The 13,802-nt window shown below is 37.7% G+C and overlaps 1 pseudogene; it reads right to left on the reverse strand.

Annotated features, from left to right (window-relative positions):
• Positions 1-13,097, reverse strand: part of LOC147914583 (neudesin pseudogene) — a 42,111-nt pseudogene extending 29,014 nt beyond the window's left edge.
• Between the last annotated feature and the right edge of the window lie 705 nt (positions 13,098-13,802).

Raw genomic sequence — 13,802 nt, forward strand, 5'->3', positions numbered from 1 at the left:
TTTAACTTTGTTTATGGTGTCTTTTTCTGTAGGCAATTTTTAATTTTTATATAATTAAATCATTTGGCCCTTTTCATTTTACCTTTTTGGTGTTCAGTCATGTTTAGGAAGGACCTCACATCCTAAGATTATAAATTTATCTTTCTATATTTTCTTTTAGAATGCTTATTTATAGTTTCATTTTTTTATATTTATACATTTAATTTATTTGAAATTAATATTTAAATAGACTGTAGTATAATAATTTAATCTTTTTCCTAATGAATACCTAGCTATCTTAATACCACTTATTAAATAATCTGAATTTTCTTTGCTGACTTGAAATATCAACTTTATCATATACAAAATTCCCTTATTCCAAACACACACACACGTATCTCTGTACTTTGTTTTGTTTCATTGATCTATGTGACTATCCATTGCTTTTTAAAAAAAAAAAAATCTACCTTTATAATATAATTATAATCTGTCAGGGCATCCTCTCCCCACCCCAGGACTTTTCCCCAAATTCCAAATTTTCATGGCTATTATTTGCAATAAACTTTAGCATTAGTTTGTCAGATTCCATGCAAATTTATTAGTCTTTATTTCTATATCTTTGCTTTTTTAGATTAATTTTGAAAAAATTGATATCATTATTATGTTTAATCTTTCCATCCAGGATATAGAATAGTTTTCCAGTTATTTAGGTTTTCTACAATTTCTGCAATTAACTTACGTGCCCTAGATTCTAATAAATAAGTGCATTCCAGTTATTTAGGTTTTCTACAATTTCTGCAATTAACTTACGTGCCCTAGATTCTAATAAGTGCATATTTACACACTTTACTGTTTCTGAATGCCGAACGTATTTCACATGTGTATGTTCATGGTAATATTTATTTTTGTTTTTTCAAAGTGTCATAATTAAATTGTAGATTTCATTTTAGAGTCAAGAAAATATTGTGCCTTTATAATAGATAAATTGCATTTCTTTACATATTCAAATTATTATTAGGTATTTTATGTATTTTCTGACATTGTTTTTAGTCTATCTTTGGCAAACTTTGTAAGAGTTAGAGGTTATTTTATTGTACAAAAACCTATAAAAACATTTTGAGTTGTATTTCTAATATATTTGGTAATCAATATTTAAAATATCATGAAGAATCTCTTATAACCAGTTATTTAGCAATCACTTGTTTTAAACTTGATGTGCATAGATCAGATTTCTTTTAATAAAAAACATCCTGTACTCTTTTATTAATGTTTTCTATTAACAGTTGGCACACAAATCAATTCGTGTGAATCAATCGATTCATTTGAATGTTATTAACATTCAGTATTGCAATTAGTGGCACTAGGTTTAGAGAACAACAACTATCTAAGGAAAGCAGATGCTATGACAAGAACATCAGCGATTTGATGACAAGAACCGTCCTGATTAACAATGCTATTTGTCCCCAGGTCAATGGGGCCAACAAAATCAGAAGCCAGGATTCTATAATTACGAGCAGATAAGTCCAGTCGATATCAATATGTGGTAACAATATTAATCTCTTTATAAAGCAGGCTTAAACCAGCTGTTTAAAAAAAAGTCTCATGTGCCCTTTGAAAGTTTCTCTGAATTGATGCCATAGGGAGGTCCAGCATCTAGGAAGTAATAGCAAATCTATTATGAAGTATCAAGAAGTTTCCCTAGATCTCACAATCTATGAGTGCAAAGGAATTATGTTAATAGCAATAACTCAGATATCTCAGCCCCCTTAAAAGTTTACTCACCTCTAAGAATTTCTGGAGCAGGTGTCGCACAGAGAGACACAAGTAAGTCCACTCAGTTACATGTGACTTCCACTGTTTCTGCCATTGGCCTTGCTGGGACTTTCTCTACCATCTCCCTCCAGGACTGCCCTAGGTGCAGGGGAGTTCCTGGAAAACCAACCTCGTACGCCTGAGGCTAAGCAGGGAGACTATGTTACTCTCTTGGGATGCTGGGAGTGAAATTATCTTTTCAGGAGGTTGAGGTCTTATGTGTGAACAAGAACATATAGCGTGTCACTCAGTTCTGTCTCCAGGCTTCCTTTTCTCTAGTACTCAGGTATGAGTTTTATCTAATGACTTTATGAAGTATACATATGTGCCAGGAATTGTGCTAAGAACTACAGATGCAAAACTGAATAAGACATGGGGTCTGGCTTCCAAAAGCTCATGGTCTAGTAAAGTTGATGCCTGTTTTAGAAAATAAATACAACATAGAAATAGGCCAAAATTGCCTGATTGCTTTTGGATGTTTGAAGAAATCACCTCATTTTTAATGACCACTGTCTCGCATTGTCTTGAATGTGGTATTGCTATTTCATCAATATCTGTCCTTCCGACCCTTGGGAGGCACTACCAGCTATGGTACAATTCAACCTTCACATTCAAATCCAGTCCGGGGCTCTGTTAATACAGAAAAGGGAAAGCAAGCCCATCCATTTGTCCAAAGCTCATCTTTCTATATGCTTACCCTGCAATCATGAGCTGCCCAGTGAAAAGAAATAATAGTTTGACATCTCCAATATACCTATATTCTGATGTATGTTTCCATTCTAAAGTAACCCCTTTAATTTCATGCACATTATTTGCCTGGGATAAGAATGAATGTCATTAAATGGGAAAACATAATGATAAAATCATGCAAATAATTAAGGAATATAGCATTTTGTAGCCAATTTATTTTCTCTCTTTTAAGAACACTGTTGATAATGTAGTAAGAAAAGAAACAATCTTCTAGCATCCATTTTCACTGGTAAGGAGATAACTAGGGTGGCCTAGGACTCAATTTTTACCCTCTTCAAATCAAGTTTAAGTGCTGACTCCAAAGCCACTGTTAACATATTCAAAAAACTGGTCTTTGGGGTTTAGGTTCTTGGCATATGGCCTCCTCCAGTCCTTAGACTCTAATTCCTAATCTACAATGCAGCCTCTGAAGAACAATTGTCAAAGCTTCATGCACATTGGAAAAGAGATTTTCTATCCACTGCCAAATGAAAAGTTAAATACCTATTGAAATGCGTAGCAAAATCCTTTATCACCAGAGGGCAAAAGTTGCTTTCAATACTTTATTTAAACTTACATGTGTTATTACTGTCTGGTGCATAAAGTAGCTCAAAAGCTTTCTAGATGTTTCCTTCACTTCATAGGGAAAAAATAGTCTGTTAATTTTTTCTTTCTTCCACAACAGCATCAGACTATAATTATACCAAATCTCCTTATGCTATAACTAGGGAAAAAGAATGGGGGTGTTTACATGTTTAAATGAAATTCTCAATTCCCTCAAATTCTGCCACAATTTTTAAAAATCTGTTTCTTTATCTCATATTCTGAAGTCCTCCATGACATATGCTACCGATGAATAATATTTTTAAACCCACATATGCCAAATATGCTGTTACTGTTCTCACATTATTAGTCAAGTAAAGTTCTTCACTAATTCTACATAACAAAATGTTCCCAACACTTGCAAAATTTCGTATATTTTGAATTACCTTTTTACCTTGAGGCTCACAAAATTAACACTTAATATCCTTGAGGAAACCATGAAATCAAAAGAAGATTTAAGTAGCAAAGCTGCATAATACCCACTAAGCCTTTTAACCATAGCCCAAATTGACGATTTTCATTCAATCTCTTGGTTCATTGTTGCATCAACTTGTACTCCAAGAAATGTTTTGCCTTCTTATTGGGCCATTTTGCCTGCTGGCCCCATCTACATAACATTCAACAGCTTTTATTCCAATCCATTAGCCTTTAATGTTCAATTAAAACTCTAAAGGAATCACGACCAAGCTAAGGCAAGACACAGAAAAAGGAAAAGTCTTTGAGAGTCCTCCTCTTTCTGCCATGCAATCTTCCAAAGTGCCACTGCCTTTACCAACCCCTCTCTGCCATATTTGAATACCTGTTATGATAATCTCTCCTCTGTCTGTCTCTCAGTTCTAGTTTTCTCATCTGTCCATTTCTATCTTCCTAACCCACTGCCCTATTTCATTTTTCACCTCTTCACTCAATTCTTCTCTCATTTTCTTCTCTATTTTGAAATGGAGCCACACAAAATAAGCAACAACTGAAGGGGAGAAAGTCAAATGTTTGTCCTTGGGCTATGATCTGAAGTTTCATTGATTTTTTTTTTGCTGTTTTTGTTGCATAATTCTTCCTTGTTTCCCCCAAATAGCTCCAGGTTTGTGGTGTTGTTTTTTTCTCTCACTCTCTCTCTCTCTCCTCACTACCCACATAGCTAAAACCTGTCATATCTTTTCCTACCCATTGAGGGTCATCTTCCATTCTTTGTCTAGCAAATTCATGTATCCTGGTAAACGAGCTGTGCTTCAGAAGATGATTAGCCATCCATCAGCTTCAAAATAAAATGTATTTTAATAATTTTCTCTTGCCTTTGTTCTAAATCAAAGGACTTATTTTAATATTGGGGAGTTGAATATGTGAAATCCTTTGACCTTGCAGCATCTCCCCTAAAATAATGCCACATAGGTAGTTATGTATGTTACCTACACCTAGAGCACAGGCAAGGATTCAGTGTCTCTTCTCCCTGCCAAAAATTGTTACTGTGTGCAAAGAAGAGTAAGCCTTAATAATTCAGAATATTCATTCATTGTTCAACAATTATAGTTGTGTATGGAACCTTCCATATGCCAGTTGTGGAGCTAGGCACAGGGGATATAAAGATAAATGAAATGTGGTCATTGCCCTCAGGCACAGTCCAGTGAGAGATGTACACAGCACCATGTGATTAGTGCTGTGATTATGACCATCAGGTCACGTTGTGGAAACTGGGAGGAAGTTAGCTAACCAGATTGGATGGAGGAAGTCCTAGAAGAGTTCCAAGTGGAAGTGACCTTGAGGCTGGGCTGAGTTTTGAAAGACCAAAATGAGACGGCTGGATGTGAAAATGGCATTGAAAGAAGATGTGCCAGAAAAATGTGCAACATTTACAAACATCTCACCATGTGAAAACCCAGCCAATGGGGAGTAGGGAAACATGAATGGCTCTAGCTCTCATGGGGCTCCAGGAACATTCTTTCCTCTCTGTGCCCTTCAGATTTCCCACTCTGCCAGCCCCTGGGTACCTCAGTATCCTCTTTCGTTTCCCTTAACCTTGCCACAAACTCTACAGTTTCTCGCCAAAGCGAGATCCATCTCAGTAGAATTCTAGCCCTGACAGAATTCCATTGGATGCACTTGGCTTATAAAGGGCCAGTGACAACGATTTTATAGAGAAGCCTCAAGCATGAAAGAGTGAGGTGGGAATGGCATTCTTTCCATGCTAGCATTCTCTAAAATGTGCTATCCAAAAAGAAAGCAATACCATTATTTATTGGTAGTAGCATTAAATGGAGTGTTAATCCTTTTTCATTAGTATTATGAAGAATGGTGAGTTGTTGCTAAGCAGCTGATATGAAGTTTATTCTTCAAAACCTGTTACTTCTTTAATTTTGAATCCTAGAACTTTTTTCATGAAAAAAGTGGAACGACTCTACATGTGGGAGAGGTAAGAGTACATCTGCCATCATAGCTCTTTTTGGTGCCAAAGTCCCTGCAGGGGGAAGAAGCAATCTGTTGTAGCTATTAATATTGCAGAAGGAAAACCTACAGTGGAAGAAATTTGAGCCAAACACCCTAAAGTCAGAACATAAAAACGTTAAGAATTCTTTCACCACAGTGGTGTACTCATACTTTGCTAGTGTCTTGGTTAAATACTAGTCTAGATTTAGATTATTTTCACCAGGTTTTTACAGCAAGGATAAATTTTTTTGTGGAGGGAAGGCGGAGAAGTCTCTAAATGATTTAAGAGCTTATACGATCAAGAGAACTTCTCTTTATTTACCAAACATTTTTTAGCCAAATCTTAGAAGAATAAAGCATTTCGTGAAATCAAGTATTGCCCCTAAAAAGATGGAAAAGATGAAGCACAAGGCCTTCTTCTCTTAAATGAAAGCTGCCCCCTGGAAAAGGATGAACAATATAAACTTGCAAAAATATATTTTTGTGTGTGTGTGTGTGAGGAAGACCAGCCCTGAGCTAACATCTGATGCCAATCATCCTCTTTTTTTTTTTTTGCTGAGGAAGACTGGCCTTGAGCTAACATCCGTGCCCATCTTCCTCTACTTTATATGGGATGGCGCCACAGCATGGCTTAACAAGCGGTGCGTCGGTGCACACCTGGGATCCGAACCGGCGAACCCCAGGCCGCCACAGCGGAGCGCGCACACCCAACCACTTGCGCCACCGGGCCGGCCGGCCTAAACTTGCAAAAATATTTTTGAGGAAACATGGTGATTAAAAATTCTTAACAACGTTAGAGGTTGAAAAGAAAAGTGGGTAACTGGTTAATAATCAAGTAAACCTATTAAAGTAGAAAAGTATAGATATAGGTCAAGAAGGAGATTCCTTTCTCTGTGATATCTAGTTTGTATCTTATATGTAAGAAACACTTTCTTAGTACTAAACAGATGTAACTTGTTTAAAAAAAAAACAAAACAAGGATAATTCTAATGGATCAAAAGATTTATAAAACGATTAAATTAAGGGCTTGTTCTTCACAGTGCGAAAGGATTTGCTGCTTTCCATAACGTGCTGCTTTTCATAGCGTGTCTTATTAAGGCACAAAAGTGTTTTCTAGATCACCAATCACTCCAAAGATGAGTATTTGGCTTGAGATGAATGTTGACAAGACAGAAACTGAAAACTAAACTTTTGGGATTTGCAACTAATAAGAAATTAAAAATTAAACACAAGCCTTTCCAGAATTTAATAAAAATTTTGGTGAGAGTAAGTGTCAAGACAACACACAAGGAGAAAGCCTCCTGCACAGTGTTTGGTACCATGAGAAACTAAAGGGAGTATTTGGTTCAGATATTTTGGAAAAAAAAAAAAATAGGGTAACTTCCAGTTCAAAAGAGCTGACTGATCACACACTTTCGCTTCTCTTTGAAACGAGTATCCTACTGATGTGAGTAAAGTGAAACACAACAGAGGATAAATTAAAGCCGAGTCAGAGAAGAGCTTCACCAGCAAACCAAAACAAAGAAAAAGTTCTCAAAGATGTAAAACTGATAGAATCAAACTGATGATAAAACTCAACTAAGAGAACCCAAAATACAGGCGTTAAGATTGGACTAAGATGAAGGATATTTCCACAGAGAACCAGGGACTAACCCCATGGTCAGGGCTGAGAGCAGAGGAAGACTCTGAAGGCAGAATGCCTGAATTCAAGCCCCAGCTCCACACCTCCTGCCTGCCTCAGTGTCCCCACTGAAGAGTGGGGAGGATTACACAAGATAATGTAATCTCAAAGTGCTTAGCAGAGTGTCTGGCTCATGGGAAGTGCTCAGGCATTTAGAACTCAACAAAAATGAAAACATAAAATACCAAAACCTAAGAGAAGCAGCTAAAAATAAACATAAAAAAAGTCATTGCTTTAAATGCCTTTATTTCTCAAGAAAAGACTGAAGTGCGGATCATTGCAGACTCTGTGGGTTCCCAGCCCAGATGCCCCATCCCTTACCAGCTGTGGAGTGTGCGCCTGCTAAAAACCTACACCTGCACACTTCTGCAGCAGATTGCCCTTGGAAGATTGACTCCCTTAGGGGTGATTGGAGTTATGTCCCAGCTCCCATTGGCTCTAGTGGCTGGAGCCAATAATACTGGGACACAAAGGTCCTGCATCCTTGCCACAAGTTAGGACAGCCTATAGTGTAATTTGCGCTCTATTTATGCTACTAAGCTCCCCACAGGATCAGGCTGAGGTTAGACTTATCATTCCCTCCCTGCTACCTCTCTCCTTACAGGTACTTGTGAGCACTCCTCCCATAGCAAACCTTTCACGAGAATCCCATCTCAGGCTCTGCTTCTGGGGAACCCAACCCAAGATATGAGCCTTCAGCTCAGGAACCTAGAAAAAGCACTGTTGCAAAACTAAACCAAGATAAAATATAAGTAAAAGAATTAATAAGATGAGAGTGGAAATTAGTGAAAAGGAAAAAAATATGAGCTTGATAAATTGAATCAAGAACTTGTATTTTTTAATACTTTTGAAATAGACCTCTTAACTGACTTCCACTTATCTAATCTACTGAATTAATCACAACTCTCCATTCATCTTATAAATCAGAGTGCTTTATATAAAAAATACGTAATTTGGAGCTCCAAATAGTTGATGTATGCTCAAAGAAAGACCTTGTCCCTACATCAAATGTTGTAAATTAATTCTCGTGTATATGTATTGTTAGAATAAATTGTGTCCCATCAAAATTCGTATCTGTTATGTTTCCGAACACTGTTTTTTTTTTTTCAGTTAACTAACCAACTGTTAGTACCAAGCCCATTGGATTAGCGTGCTTCTATTCAACTCAAAAAAATACTTCGGGCCGGCCCTGTGGCTTGGTGGTTAAGTGCGCGTGCTGCGATGCTGGAGGCCCGAGTTCTGATCCCGGGCACGCATTGAGGCACCACTTCTCCGTCCATCCTGGGGCCGAGTCCCACATACAGCAACTGGAAGGATGTGCAGCTATGACATACAACTATCTACTGGGGCTTTGGGGGGAAAAAAATAAAATAAATAAAATCTTTAAAAAAAAAAAAAATACTTCAAAACCCATAAGATAAAAAAGGAAAATAGGAAAATGTACACATATCTGCTCATTTGTGGAAGAACCAACCAGAAACTAACATGATTGATGGATGGGTGAAAATAGGGTGGAAAAAACAGGGGAATGGAAATGGAGTAAGATGGTGAAATGTGAGTGACATTCTCTGAGTAGACCGTTTTGTATACCTCTGACTTTTAGAACCATTTTCATGTTTTATGCACTCAAAAATAAATAATAATTAAAATCAAGCAGAAAGTATGTGGGGGCTGGAGGGGAGCAGGTGCTGGTATAGGATGGAGAGGGTCAACTGGGTTCTGTCCTGTGGAGTCCACCATCCCCTAGGGAGGAACATACCTCCGCTGCCTCCTGCTTCCTGTAAGATGGGGAGAGTCCCTAAGGCACTGTCCCACAGGGTCCAAAGCTGAAATTTGTGCAGGGGGGGAAGAGCGGGTGTCACTTCTTTGCTTCTGTTCACCTCAAGTAGGGCAGGTAAAGTCAAAAAGATTCTGTCCCATAGGAATTCCTCTTCTTGGTCCTCTGGCTTGAAAGAGTGGGCCCTTCCTGGGGCTTTTAATGTCCTCTCCCAATGGCAGTTCTGTCTTTCAGGTTGTGCTAGCACCTAAGCAGAGATAAACGGTAGGCAAAAGGAAAAATTCAAGGAACCCACTGCCAGGTCATTCCACAGATCTAGAGATCCTTACCCAATAAGCCTACATGTTTCTACCTTTCAGAGTCTTCTGATAGTTTCTTTATGTATTTTAGTCTAAGGTTATTAGTTGTTGCTAGCGAAAAAGATGAGATGGGGTATGCTTTATCCCATATTACCTGGAACCAGAAGTCCAAAACGCCTGATTTTTTTTTTCTCAGAATATCAGATTTCTTCTCTGATTGGCTCTGATCTGGTTCTGTCTGGCCATTCTCTGTCCTCTGAGTTAACTTCCCTGCTTCTGTTCTTTCCTTTCAATGGTACTCCCAAAGAGTGATATTTAAATTCTATTACTCCCTTCTCATATATTAAATGAAATTCTTATCAAAAAGAACGTCCTTTCATCAACTATCTGGTTTCCCTGAAATACAGTAATTTTAAGGGAAAGCTGACAAATGTTTGATTTACTCTTTTTATTTACCAACTTTCAGAATAATGAATTGTGACCTTAACAACTTCCAATGATGATCAATAAGGGGTCTTTTGGGGAGGAGGAGGATCATTATGACACCATAGATTTTTAACCTATTTCAATCCACTGAATTGAATCCTATTTCAATCCACTGTAGTCATTATTCTTTTTGATGTTCACATTTTCCTACTTGTGGCATTCCTTCAAGATGGCTTCTTCATCCTTTTGACATAATCTCCAGCAGTCATGAATATCTTCCTTGATTTTTAATGCAACAAGATGCTCTAGGCATACCTTTTGCATTTCCTGTCCCCAGATCTTCAGTTATACATGTTTTCCCCCATGGAATCTTGGTTAACTTTTGTATGATATGGTACTTAGAAACTGCAGTCTAGGTGCTCGGGGTGCTCATTGCTACAGGGTTGTTCACAACTTCTGTTTCTTTTCTCTGGAACATACACACTGACAGACAAAAATAAATCATGAGTTCATAGTGATATTTTTCATTTTATGATTATAACTCTCTTCTCATGCAGAACTTATTTGTTGCTAAGGATATTAATGCAATTATATACTTGCTTTGTCATTATATATATTTGTTTCAAAAGAACAAAACTTTATTTATTTTAGGGATGGCCTTCTGAATTTTGAGTTAATTTTTACTTATAACTGTGTGAACATTTTTATGCTTCCAAAGTCAAAACTATTAAAAAAAAAAAAAAGACACATTCAGAGAGGTCTAGTTTTCATCACTGTCCTCTTTACTCTTTTCTCCTGTCTTAGTCCATTTAGGCTGCTATAACAAAAATGATCATTTATTTCTCACAGTTCTGGAGGCTGGGAAGTCCAAGATCTAGGCGCCGCCAGAACTGAAGTCTGGTGAGTGCTCTTTTCCTGGTTCATAGCTGGCCATCTTCTCACTGTGTCCTCACATGGTTGGAGGGACAAGGGAGCTCTCTGGGGTCTCTTTTATAAGAGAACTAGTCCCATTCATGAGGGCTCCACTCTCATGACCTGAGCACCTCCCAAATGCCCACTTTCTAATACCATCACATTGGGGGTTAGGATTTCAACATATGAATTTTAGAGGGACACAGACATTCAGTCCATAACAGTCCCTCTCCTCAAATAGGTAACCACCATTCATATGGGTTTTGGTCTATGTGTGTGTATCTTCCCTTTGTGAAATAAAAGGCGATGTACTCTATATAGTTTGTTATGCCCATAATTTTTTTTCACTGACCTATTTATCCTGTAGACCATACACATCATTACACAGAGATAGTATTCATTGTCTTTTACAGCTGCATTGCGTGCTTATCCAAGTAGTCCCCTGTTGATAGAGATTTGGGTTGTTTCAGTCTTTTGCTCATGAATACCACTACAATAAATAGCTTTGTTCAGATGTAAATTTATAGTTTTTCCAGTGTATCTTTCCAGACACTGAAGTGAAATTTCATAGATGTGAAATTGCTGGGTCAAAGGATAAATGCATATGTACTTTTACTAGATATTGCCAAATTGCTCTCCACAAGATTGTCTATTGTTTCATTCCCCCCAGCAATGTGTGAAAATGCTTGTTTTTCACTTGTCCACCAAACGAAGATGCATCAGAGTTGTAGAATTTGGTCAATCTGATAAGTGAGAAATGGTGTCACAATGTAGATTTCTATTTTTATCCACCTTATAATGAGTGAAATTGAGCATGTTTTCCTGTTGAATGTCCATCTTTTTCTATGAAATGTCTGGTCGCATTTCTTGCTCATTTTTCTAAATGGTGGTTGACCATTTTCTTCCCAAGTTTTGGAAGGATTAATATCTATTAGGGATATTAACACATTTTCTGTGACATAAACCATAAATATTTTTCCCAGTTTGCCATTTGTCCAGGGTGTTCTTGAATGAAAAAAAGCAAATTGTACAAGAGTGTGTAAAATATATTATTTTATTAAAGAAAAGTATATATGTATAGATATAGATATTCTATTCATATATTATACACCATACATTATATATCATAATATATGGTATACGACATATAATACATACTCTTTATAATGCAGTATATGGTATCTTATATATTCTATACCTAGAAGGATATACACTGAGCCAATATTGGTGATTATCCTGATAAAGGAAGGGGAACCTCCACTTTTTACCATATTTGCTCTGTTTCACTTGAAGTTTTTCAATGAGCAAGCACATACTTCTTTCATAGTTTTTAAACAAAAAAGGAGAAATAACTCTTAGTTTCTAAGTTTCCTAAAATACTTTGGCAATATCTAGTCCATTTATGTTGTTTAAGGAGAAAACTCTGCAAGTGAACACTCAGCTTCCAAAGTCTAAAGTAGAGAAAAGATGTAAGAATTTCAAAAGAATTGAGCTTATTTTTTGACCTTGATTCAATTGCCTAAAGAAAGGAGAATTATATTAATTGCTTTCCCAACACATTTGACTTGATCCTGTCTTTGCAGAACATTGTTAGCACTACTTCCTTTCTGTGTATCATCTCTAATAGTTGCCTTCAGCAGTGAGTTTGAAATAGATTTTAATACAAGAGAGCCATTTCCTCTCTGCTAATTTAGTTTCATAAGACACAGTGGAGACAAGCAATTGTTCCAGTGATGATATGAAGCTATGGCGTATGTTCTCAAATATGTAATTAAAATGTTTCCCTTTTATCTTGGTAAATAAACCAGGCCAATCAACTCTCATCCAAATGATGAGGAATTCTTGTCTATATTTGGGGAAAGGTAACATTAGTATTCTAGGACTTCATTTAATATCTCTCCATGGAGACACAATAAAAGGGAATTACATCATAAAGTGTAATCTCTTAGGGATTTTGAAGAGAAGTTGCAAATGTTCTAAAAGCATAAGAGAATGAATTGTCAATTCCTACAGCATTTATTTCAGACTCTCTTTTGTATTTTCTGAACTCCTTTGCAACGTCAGAATTGTTTTACAGCATCACTAACAGAAATGACCAGGTCTTGATCATACATCAGCTTGCATCACACCCACACTTTTGAGCTTAACAAAAACTCAGTGAAAGATTTCACCAAGTTCTGCCACTTTGGTAGTTTGTTCTGATGATGGGAGTATAAAACCACATCCACATTTCCAGGAACTATGGAAAGAATTGCATGAATCTGGCTACAAAGCACAAATCAAATCATGCAGCCCTGAGGTTTATCAGGAAATATTTGCAGTCGACAGAGCCAACAGACTTGCTGCCAGGACTCTGGATAGGTTATGTGACTATGACAAACAAGAAGATACCAAGATGGTCCCAACCAGCGCCTACAAGCATCTCCACACCAGTCATACGCAATGCCTGTGGCTCCACCATCGCGATCTTTCCTCCAGCCTAGAACACAGTGCAAACACCCCTGGGAGAAGAAACAGAGTAGACATTTATCATCTCTTGAAGATTAGAATAAAACTTTAGCCTAAAAGCAGAGAGCACAAGTAATTGATGCAGTTGGTGCTCTGCCCTGACAGCTTTGCAGGCAGTGCATCCAGGTTAACCTAGCCTCCTGGTTAACGTAACCTCAGGTTAACCTAGCCTCCTGGTTAACCTATTCTCCAGCTGCTTTGAGGGTTAGCTGCTAATGGCTCTTAGCTGCACCTTCTGCAGACAGTTATCCTCAATCTAATGGTAGTTGCCTTGCCTGGGAAGTTCGGCAGCCCTCACCCCGACCTGGGGCAGCCCATAGCCAATCACTGACCGACAAGTGGTACAAATGACTGACTCCCATACCTCAAGGTGAGGTGACTCTATGGTGCAGGTCATGCTCCAGAGCATCCAAGCCAGGATGACATCCATCAGCATCCCCCTCCTCTATCCTGCTTTCTCACTTCCCACTCCTGAGAGCATTCCCTCAATACATGGCATCATCTGAAAGCACGACTCTGTTTCTCAGAACCCTGACTTAAGACATAGGAATAGGTTTTGAAGGAAGGAGAATGGAGAGGTATGCTCATGGCAAAGGGGGACATGACCTAGTTAAAGAACTGTCAAGAGGCCTTTAGCCAGAGGACTAGAGAAAGGTGC

This window comes from Ceratotherium simum, chromosome 18 (assembly GCF_057802395.1).
Source record: "Ceratotherium simum simum isolate JZ-2026a chromosome 18, ASM5780239v1, whole genome shotgun sequence".
NCBI classification, from domain to species: Eukaryota; Metazoa; Chordata; class Mammalia; order Perissodactyla; family Rhinocerotidae; genus Ceratotherium; species Ceratotherium simum.